At 44.2% G+C, this 9,933-nt stretch overlaps 1 pseudogene; it reads left to right on the forward strand.

The window, feature by feature from the left end:
- The first annotated feature begins 1,844 nt into the window (after positions 1-1,844).
- Positions 1,845-6,017, forward strand: LOC112882262 (annotated as a pseudogene).
- Positions 6,018-9,933: the final 3,916 nt, after the last annotated feature.

Raw genomic sequence — 9,933 nt, forward strand, 5'->3', positions numbered from 1 at the left:
CAACCACTCTTGGTCACTTTGACTGGTTGCTTATCTAGACATCAATTGATACTTGTTATGTGCATATGTGTGGACAAAAAGTGGATATGTATATTAGTGTGTGTGCTTCTGTCAAAAAAGAATATTTGTCATCATTGTATGTATATCCTAGAGTTTGTTGTTCACTACATTGGCATAGAAGGGATAGTACACAGGGGCAGTATTGTCTTTTCCACTTTCATTTCACGGTCTTCTAACAGCTCCGTCATAGAATGACATTGAAGGGATGAAATTAAAAAGTGGCAATGAAGGGATGAGCTAAATTTCAATGGCATTGAGGGAATTTACGTTTAGGCAGTGTTTGTTCAACACAACAAACGGTAACGGTAAGGGCAACAAAAACCAGCGCTATCTGTTACAATTAAATGGAAGACAATTTTTGTTTGTTTGCCTCTGGTAAGGTTGTTTCCATTACTGTGTTCGGTTCAGAGCAAGGGTAACAGATGTTACCTCCCCAAAACGCTCGACACGAGCCTTAGCCCCCTCCTCGATGGGGATCTAATGGAAAGTGAAGACGACGACATGTCGCGGGAGAGGCCATACAAGCTGAAGAGCCCCATTGAAGTCTCCGATGCCGAATCTGGCATTTACCATATTCGAGGTCCTCAAAGCCCTTCAGGCAACAACTCGGCAGTCGATGGCGACATCTTTTTCCTTTCTGACTTCTTCACGGAAGGAGCTCTTTTAGGCATCGATGAGGCTGACGGCAGCGGCGGCAACATTTGCTGTCATTGCGGCAAACCTAACTGTGAAGGTGTCGGCTTCATTAGCTGTCACACCCTGATTTTCGTAATTCGGCAAAATTTAGATTTGTCACACCCTGATTTTCGTAATTCGGCAAAATTTAGAATTTATTAATCCATTCAAATTTCAGATTTTAATTTGACAAAGTCTAGCGAAGTCTAGCGAGTTCTATTGGATTTTAATTTCATAATTCAATTCAATTCAAACAAGCAAACATGATGCAATTTGGCTTAACTTTATTTTATTTCATCAAAATTCATTTGAAATTTGAATTTGAATTAATAAATTCTAAATTTTGCCGAATTACGAAAATCAGGGTGTGACATTAGCTATTCCAGTGGGGGCAGCGGCTCTGGCGACGGCGTAGGAGGCAAAGATAATGAAAATCAGGCTGGCGCTGTGTTGGCGGTCCTTACGCCAGATATAATCTGAGAGCGAACAGATGCCAATTGTAGCCTTCACCCAAGAATATTCCGGGGTATCGTATCCACAGGGAATAGTGGTAAATTAACTATCTTATCTATACCGTGTGATAACTTTGAGAAACAGAGAGCAATCAAGAGCTAGGAGAGTTAGGACTATAATGGTAATAAATGCACACAAGAATAACGTACCTGAGACGTAACTGTATATATGCTTAAGTGGAGAGTGTGGGTGTCTGTAATTTCGGGTGCCATAGCTCGTTTACCCCCCTAGCACAACCCTGATGTAAACACGTTGCTTTGTAACACTCTATGAGCCATTAAGGGGCTAAATCAATGAAAATCAGGTGGGGAGCCATCAATCCATGCATGGAACAAGTCGTGTGCAGGAGCTAGCAAGTCATTCACATGACGTGCGGAGAGCGTGCTTTACCATGAGCCTACATAAGAGAGCGCTCCGATATACATATAAATCGAAGATAGCTTTGATCCCTCGGTATTGTTTTAGGTAGTATTCCAATCTCTATCTCTACTATATAAAAACAAGGTGGTGTCGTCCGCTCCCGGTTTTCGGTCCGCTCGGCTCCTCACGAGCGAGCGCGCCGACAGGTGGGCCCCTCTCGGACGCGGCCGCGCGACCGCTCCGCTCTGGCCGCGCGACGAGCCCGGCTCCCCGGCTGCCGCGCCGTCCACTCCAGTGCCGCACCATCCTCACCCGCGCGTGCCGGCCTCGGGTCGTTCGCGCAGGCCGCCGACGCCATCGTCGTGGGGAGCCTTGGTCGGGCCCTCCGAAGAAGACGCTCGTCCGTCCAGCGTCCAGGCCGGCAAGTCGCTCGCGACGCCGCTCGGCTTCTTCACACGCGTCGTCCGTGACTCCTCCGGCCGGCGAGTCATCCGCACGCCGCCCAAGCCAGATGCCGGACACCGCGTCGTCCGCGCTGGCCGCGTCGGGCATGGGCCTCTTGGGTCCTCCGCCGCGACTCGCGCCGTCTGTCGCCTCCGGCAGCCACGGGAAGAGAGAGGGAAGCCGGGCTGCTCCGCTCGCGTCGTCGCCATGGCTGCCTCATCCGCTCCGCTCCTCTGTCCACGCGCGTCGGCGAGGCCGGCTATTCCGACGCGACGCCCAGGAGGGTGGAGGGGGAAGCCGGGCCAGGAGGTCGTCCGCCCGTACCGTCCGCCGTCACCATCGTCGGGTCCTCCGCCCGCACTGTTGCCGGCCGGAGGCGTGATCATATATGAATTTAATCGGTGATTTCTTCCATTTAACTCCTTTTGATTTCTTCCATTTATCTTATGAGTCACAATTCCTTCTGCTAGGCTGTGAACAATGTGAATACCATTATCTGACCAGCAATTATTGGAAAGGTATGCAATTCAATTCTTATGTCAGATAATTTCGTTATTGTGGCACCGGAATACAAGCACAGATTGCTTAATGGAGAATTAATTTTCACTTTTCAGGATCCGACAAAGCAGGCTGAGATTGATAACTTCATGGTCCAACAGCTTGATGGAACCTCCAACGATTGGGGATGGTGCAAACAAAAGGTATTAAAAAGTTAAAACTTATTATTATGCTCCTAACCTTGCGATTCATACTGAATTCCTTTTCCTGGATCATTTAAAGCTTGGAGCAAATGCTATTCTTGCGGTATCACTTGCTGTCTGCAAAGCTGGAGCTATGGTGAAGAAGATTCCTCTTTACCAGGTCTGTTAAACGTTCCCACCATAATTTTGTTTACTACATGTTGAGATTTCAGAAGGTGTACTGAAATATCCTTTATTTTTCAGCATATTGCAAACCTGGCCAGAAACAAGACTCGTGCTTCCTGTACCTGCTTTAAATGTGATTAACGGAGGATCACATGCCGGAAACAAACTTGCCATGCAGGTAATACTGCGTGTAAAAAATTAATCCCTCGATGGCTTCAGCTATATTTGTCTGCTCATCATTAAGCTGCTGTGCAGGAGTTCATGATCCTCCCCACTGGTGCCTCCTCGTTCAAGGAGGCCATGAAGATGGGAGTTGAGGTTTACCACCACCTGAAGGTGAATAACCATTGTATTTATGAATCTCTGAAGTCCGAGCATATGGTTCTTCAGTTGGAATGCTAATGTTTCTATATGCAGAGCATAATCAAGAAGAAGTATGGCCAAGATGCCACAAATGTTGGGGACGAAGGTGGCTTTGCACCTAACATCCAGGTAATGCTTATATACTTCTCTGCACTATTGACAACCACAAAGTAGTTAATTGTGCATGTAAAGTTTAGAACAATGATTAAGGACAAAAGTTTGCTTATTGCTTTTTACACCTTTTCCAGAACAAAGGCTGTATATATGTACCTTTACTCTAGCTTAACCTTCAGGATGCTGATATAAGATTTCCTTATTAATAAAAAATTATGCAGGAGAACAAAGAGAGCCTTGAACTGTTGAAGTCTGCTATAGAAAAGGCTGGTTACACTGGAAAGGTACTTAGAGTACATTTTATTCTTTCTATTTGGCTCGTTATTCTATTTTGCATATGTTGATATGATCTGTCTAGCGCAGGTGGTCATTGGAATGGATGTTGCTGCTTCTGAATTTTACAGTGAAAAGGATAAGACTTATGATCTTAACTTCAAGGATGATGTAAGATTTGCATAGTTTTTTCTCACGGTTTTCCCTGATTACTACTGTTGCCTTACCTTATAGTAACTTCTATTTCTATCAACTATATTGGCCAGAAAAACGATGGTTCGCACAAAATTTCTGGTGATGCCCTGAAAGATGTGTACAAGTCCTTCGTTTCCGAGTACCCAATTGTATCGATTGAAGATCCATTTGATCAGGATGACTGGGCCACTTATGCTAAACTCACTGAAGAGATTGGACAGAATGTGCAGATTGTCGAAGATGATCTTCTTGTTACTAATCCCACTGTGAGTAACAAGCTTATGATTATTTTTCAGTTAATTTAGTTCACAGTTGATGAACGTTAATATTTACCTGCTTGATACAGAGGGTTGCCAAGGCAATCAGCGAGAAGACTTGCAATGCTCTCCTCCTGAAGGTAAGTCATCACTGTTTGAAATAACTAGCCTTTTCCTAGGAAGAAAAATCATATATAAAATAATTGATACAATCTTAATCTGCATCCGTGCAACGCACGGGTTAAGTGCTAGTTAAAGTTTAACATTGGGTAACTAAAATATGTTAAATTGACTCATCAATATTGCAAATTGCAACATCAGTTTCAGTTAAATCTTATGATGGTTAAATACTAAATTTCTTTAGATAATAATACAGCACGCTCGAATTGTCATTGACTGCAAAAAAAAAAGGCAAAAGTGTTGTTAGGTGTTATAATCAAGCGCCCCGTAGCTTTCGTTACTACTCTTCATGGCTTCGGGAACACCTTTGCCCAACTTAATATTGGTTGCCATCAATAATCTGGTACATGCTGCTTGTATACTTTTGTTGGCCCACAACTTAGTGAGGTAGGATCAAATCCGGCTCAATAAAAACTCAAAAATCTCCATTTTAATGTGTGTTCAGCGACAAAAGGTGAACAACTCAAATGACAAAGGTTCTTTTGTGCTTAGCTATTGCTTATAAAGAGGAGCTCTGAAATATCAGCTCGTCTCATTTATCCCGCAAAACGATCGGACAAAATATATAGGCTGGGAGAGGAGCCCGGTGAATAGAATGACAGTCATTTTAAATGATCACTGCTGGGTGAGGTTCCAACTGGAAGTGAGAGGCATTGGGAATGGGAGATGGAGCCGATCACCACAGACCACACCAATCAGCATTTTGTGCACTCATGCCGGCATATGATTAGTTCATGCTACCCTGAAGTCCATATGAAGCATCATAGAGCTGCTTGGCCCAACCACAAAACAGACTACGTATTGCAACACTGCAAAAGTTAGTCGTGGTAATGGTAGTGGTTGAATATGGATCGGAGGTCACATTATGTAACATTGCAATATTAGAAGAGAGGGGGTGGTATTCTATTCTCCTATCTCATTATTCTTTAAAAAAAAAAAGGTGCAACATTAGTAAATATAAGAGTAGTTATTTGTTTTGTTGATCGATGCCAATATGATCAATGCCACTAAATAGGTTTTCTACTCCCTATGTCCCAATTAATATATACAAATTACTTATAATGTTTGTAACAAATGTCCAGGATCATAGCATCTCCTATAAATCTAAACAATTACTTGTCCTCGTGTTCATAAATCTTATATTTGCATCATTCGTAATAGTAAATTGATGTTGAGATAATAATGTATCACATTAAGATATGAGGTTTTATTTCAGATTTCTATAGTGTTCTTTTTTTTTTTGTTTTATTACACCATAATAGCTATGAAGTGTTTTGCCTGCTAAGTCATACTCTGGAGTTCGAGGATACTCTACACAGGATGAAAGCTTTGAAGTCTCGGCCAATGCGGATTGCGTGGTGATTACATCTCGAGGGGAGTCATTGGAAGGTCTTTAAGTCTGTCCACAAGAAGAAACCAAGTGAAAAATCTTAAAGATTGCAGCAATGGAAGGTTTGGAGATTATTGATGAAACTTTTCTGTATGCTTGCCTGACGTTCTGTTATATCTTGTTTGCTATGAATAGTTGTTACAACGCTTTTGTGGTCTATGTTAATTAGCTATGGTGTATCTTCTGTTAGCTATTGAAAACTTGCACTACGACTATCGTCTGTCAGAGCCTCTGTGTGGGTTATATTTCAACCATGTAATGAACTTGTAATGCATACTTCCCTGCTTAAAGTAATCAGGACGGAGCTCTAATTAAGGAGCTTTTCAACTCTAAAAATCCAACAATCTATTAAAAAAGGATTTGTCAAGCTGGTGGAATCTGCACGGGTGACTGTTGTGTGTGTGTGACCGCTGTAGCTTAGTAATTTTAATACATATCGCCTCGGATGATTGGAATTTGGAAGCTGGAGGATCCAACGACATTTCTACAGCAAGGTACACCTTGCCCTTGCATGCCATGGTCTGGTTCTAGCGACATCACTTTGTGACCAAGTGCCCAAATGCTGATGCATGATTTGAGTGCTCCATCACCAAAGCTAATAACTTTATTTGTTATAGTACATCCTCTGGCCGCTATTATTTCAACCGATCATCCCATACACTGTAAAACAATCAGCACTCATTAAAGATCCCAGCAACCAATAGTAATGTCGAATGATTGATGCAATGACACTGTGTGATTCTTCAGATGAATTGATGATTCTTTAAATAGGAAGGTATTGGCGTGTCAAATGAAGAGGGTGAGAGAGAGGCCAACGACTGCAACGATAGAACCACAGAAGAGAGCCAAAGGAGAGCAAAATTCTGATTTACGTGCAAATGCTCAAGATCGTTGTAATGATTGTGCTACAATATCCAGTGCAACATGTTACTTAGGACTGGGAGGCATTTTGGAAACTCATGCTGCATGTTGTTCGGCTCATGGATTAGGACGGAGGCCTACACCTCACCGAAAGGGACATGCTTCCTGCAGTGCTGCATCGCACAGCTCTTCAACCGTGGAGAGATCCGGAAGCTGCGGTCAGTACAAATCACAAAGGGTAGTTATCATCTCCATTTGGCGCTGTTGATTTTGGTGGCTCCAGTCAATATCGGAATCTAGGTCACTCCCGTCGATGACGATGGTGATCAGAAGTGGATCCTGGTAGCACCGCCCGTGAGTTGGAGACGAGAAAGCGCACGGGACGATGTGTGTCTTCAGCAGGATCAAGGTGAACACGCTCACTAGTGAACCTTCCCACCGGACTACGTCGGCATGCCGTCAAATGCCGAGGAGAACTTAGTGTGTGCTCCTGGTGGTGTAGCATATCTTTTGTGGCTCATGTGTCCTCAATTATTGAAAAGCAAAAGAGAAGTATTTTACTATAAAGACTTGTTTGGATATTGGGATAAGAGGGTGGGTATAGGTTTGGGAATGGGATAAGAGGGTGGAAAATGAACTAGGTGTTCCAATCTCATACCCATTCCGACTTCCCTATTTCTTTCTATTCATGGCATGGGGAATCTCAATCAGTGAGATGGTCCACGTGGATTAAATTTTTTTTTACCGTCCGATCGTGAGTCTATTCATGGCATGGGGAATCTCAATAGGTGAGATTGAGATGGTCCACATGGATCAAAATTTTTTTTACCGTCCGATCGTGAGTCTACGTAGGTGATAACCGAACAAATCTCTGGTTCTGGAGCTTTCTTACGAAGACTAGAGATAAAAGCTGCGGTGCGGTGAGCAGAGCGGTAAAAAAAATTACTTCCCAGCGTCTTCCCCACACGAGTAAACTCCCGTGCCAACCACCGGTCACCGCCCCGCTGTAGGAGATCAGCCGGGCTGTCAGCCACGCGGACGGAGGAAGCGACGAGTGCGCGAGGGAGCAGCGGTGTGGGCCGCCCCCAGTCCCGCCTCGCCGCGGCTCAACAACTGGACGGCCAGCCACACGTACGGAGGAAGCGAGGAAGAGGCACTAACCAATAGCGCTCCACCTGCCCCACCCGCAACGCAGTAGCATGGCGGCCGGCCACGTACGGAGGAAGCGAGGAAAGGGCCACCCCGCGGCGTGAGGGAGCAGCGGGACGGCTCGCGCAGGAGCTGGCCACGGCGCCGCCACCGCGGCGGCACAGGGAGCACCGACACCGGCGGAAGGCGTCGGACGCGGCGGCGTCCTTTGGCGACGTCTTCGGGGGACCCCCGCGGTTCGCCGGGGGGGGGGGGGCGGTGGGGGGCGCCGGTGGACTACGGGGAGGTATTCGGCGGCACCGCGGCCTCCTGCTCCCTCCCGTACCTTGACCTTCCAACGCCTGCCGCCGCGACCGCGCTGGGCGCCGGTGACCCGATCTCCTCCGCCATCTCCCCGGCGGCTACGACCACAGCTGGTTCGCCGCTGTCGGATCAGAGTCGTCGTCGACACGGGGCAGGCCATGCCTGCGTGACCAAGTCCGATCGGCACGATGACAGGCACGGCGGCCGGGCCGCCCGTTGCTCTCGACGCCCATGCCGCCGCCTCCGTTCCTTCCTGCCTGCTGACCACGCGTTTTGTTGCACCAACAAGATTCCGATCCGGAGAGTATGGTGAGATCTTCGGGTGGTCCGACTTCGGGGACTTCGCGGTGCCATACGGGGCCGCGCTCGCGGTGGCCCAGGAGATGGCGGAGGAGATCGGGTCACTGATGAGCGGAAGCTCGAGGTACGAACGCTTCCCCCATTGTAGGATTTCACTTTCTGCCCCCTCATTGCGGCACTATTGCGCCGAACTCACTATTTGGCTAAGAGTGATGACCTTCCGTTACCATTTCCAGTTAATGACAGATGAAAAAGGTGCATTAATAGAATGTTGCCTGTATTGTGCGCTTCAATTTTTTATTTCTTTTTAGAGTTCACAATGTTTCTTGAATGTCAGTTCCACAAAAAAATACGTTACTAGCATTGTTACCTACAATGATATATAGATGTTCTGTGACTAAGAACACGTGTTATTTATTGATTCTTCTTTTTCCTCTTTTACTAGGAAACAAACCAAGACCATAAAGCAAAAAAAAAAGAAAATAAAAGAGCTTCAGCTATCTGCTCATATTGAATCAGGAGGTGAGTTGTTTCTTTTTAATCTGATTTGTCAGTATCTTTGTCATTTCCATATTCATTGCTCATTTTTCTGACTTTTTCAGCTTTTGGCATTTACAAATTTGTTGTTCTTTTGCATGGCATGACAGTTAGTGAAATATAGTGATCTATCTAACACTGATCAAGAAAATTATTGATGTACCTTTGCAGTTGTAGGAGAGTTTTTCCCTCCTTATTGAACACATGTGTACTCTACAATCACTTAATCCTTTTGAACGCACAATATTTTTTTTCCAAATTAGTCCATTGCAGCACATAAAATATCACAGGAAACAACTTGAATAGATAGTCTTTGCGCAATTACAGCATATGTAATTTCTTTGTACTAACCGAAATGTTGCATCAAGTTCATAGGAATTGTCCACCTAACTCTGATCTATCTAAAATTGATGAGGAAAATTATTAATGTACCTTTACAGTTGTAGGAGAGAGATGACCCATTTTCTCTCCTTATGAAAACATGTGTAGTCTACAACCACTTAATCCTTTTGAACGCACAATATTTTTTTTCCAAGTTAATCCATTGCAGCAGATATAATATCACAGGAAATAATTACCTGAATATATAGTCTTTGCGCAATTACAGTGTGTGTAATTTCATTGTACTAACAGAAATGTAGCATCAAGTTCACAGGAACTGTCCATGCAACTCTTTTTAACTATTAAAGTCATTTGTAAGTCTTGAACATGAAAAACTACTTTTCATTTTCCCTTCTTATAGTGTTGTTCTTATCTTATAGGTAGAATGACATATCTAGCCTGCTCTTATACTAAACAATAAAAGGATATTATTTCATTTCTTTCACTGAATTACAAGGATTCTTTGCCATTTATAAATTTTTTGCTCTTCTAGATGGCAAGATTATTAATAAAATATATAATGTTCTACCTGATACTAACTAGGAAGTTTAAATTTCTTTTTACCAAGAAAGTGTAGCACAAAACTCACTTGCAGGTCTTCAATGAAACCATGAAGTTTGAATGGGGATAAGGTAAAGGATCCTTTTCATATGTAGTGTCCTACATTCGTGAACAACTATATAAAGACTTAATGATTGGTTGCTGAGAATCA

This window comes from Panicum hallii, chromosome 2 (genome assembly GCF_002211085.1).
Source record: "Panicum hallii strain FIL2 chromosome 2, PHallii_v3.1, whole genome shotgun sequence".
In the NCBI taxonomy this organism is placed as follows: domain Eukaryota; kingdom Viridiplantae; phylum Streptophyta; class Magnoliopsida; order Poales; family Poaceae; genus Panicum; species Panicum hallii.